This window comes from Nerophis lumbriciformis, linkage group LG11, assembly GCF_033978685.3.
Source record: "Nerophis lumbriciformis linkage group LG11, RoL_Nlum_v2.1, whole genome shotgun sequence".
NCBI lineage: Eukaryota > Metazoa > Chordata > Actinopteri > Syngnathiformes > Syngnathidae > Nerophis > Nerophis lumbriciformis.
The window spans coordinates 14,554,638-14,555,719 of NC_084558.2; positions in this window are offsets into that span (position 1 = coordinate 14,554,638).

The window sequence follows — 1,082 nt, forward strand, 5'->3', positions numbered from 1 at the left end:
TATCAAAATTACTTGAAGAGTGTTATAATGAAGACAACACATGATGTAAGTATCTATATTAGCTATATTAGCCTCTACTATCAAAATTACTTGAAGAGTGTTATAATGAAGACAACACATGATGTAAGTATCTATATTAGCTATATTAACCTCTACTATCAAAATTACTTGAAGAGTGTTATAATGAAGACAACACATGATGTAAGTATCTATATTAGCTATATTAGCCTCTACTATCAAAATTACTTGAAGAGTGTTATAATGAAGACAACACATGATGTAAGTATCTATATTAGCTATATTAGCCTCTACTATCAAAATTACTTGAAGAGTGTTATAATGAAGACAACACATGATGTAAGTATCTATATTAGCTATATTAGCCTCTACTATCAAAATTACTTGAAGAGTGTTATAATGAAGACAACACATGATGTAAGTATCTATATTAGCTATATTAGCCTCTACTATCAAAATTACTTGAAGAGTGTTATAATGAAGACAACACATGATGTAAGTATCTATATTAGCTATATTAACCTCTACTATCAAAATTACTTGAAGAGTGTTATAATGAAGACAACACATGATGTAAGTATCTATATTAGCTATATTAGCCTCTACTATCAAAATTACTTGAAGAGTGTTATAATGAAGACAACACATGATGTAAGTATCTATATTAGCTATATTAACCTCTACTATCAAAATTACTTGAAGAGTGTTATAATGAAGACAACACATGATGTAAGTATCTATATTAGCTATATTAGCCTCTACTATCAAAATTACTTGAAGAGTGTTATAATGAAGACAACACATGATGTAAGTATCTATATTAGCTATATTAACCTCTACTATCAAAATTACTTGAAGAGTGTTATAATGAAGACAACACATGATGTAAGTATCTATATTAGCTATATTAGCCTCTACTATCAAAATTACTTGAAGAGTGTTATAATGAAGACAACACATGATGTAAGTATCTATATTAGCTATATTAGCCTCTACTATCAAAATTACTTGAAGAGTGTTATAATGAAGACAACACATGATATAAGTGTCTATATAAGCCTACT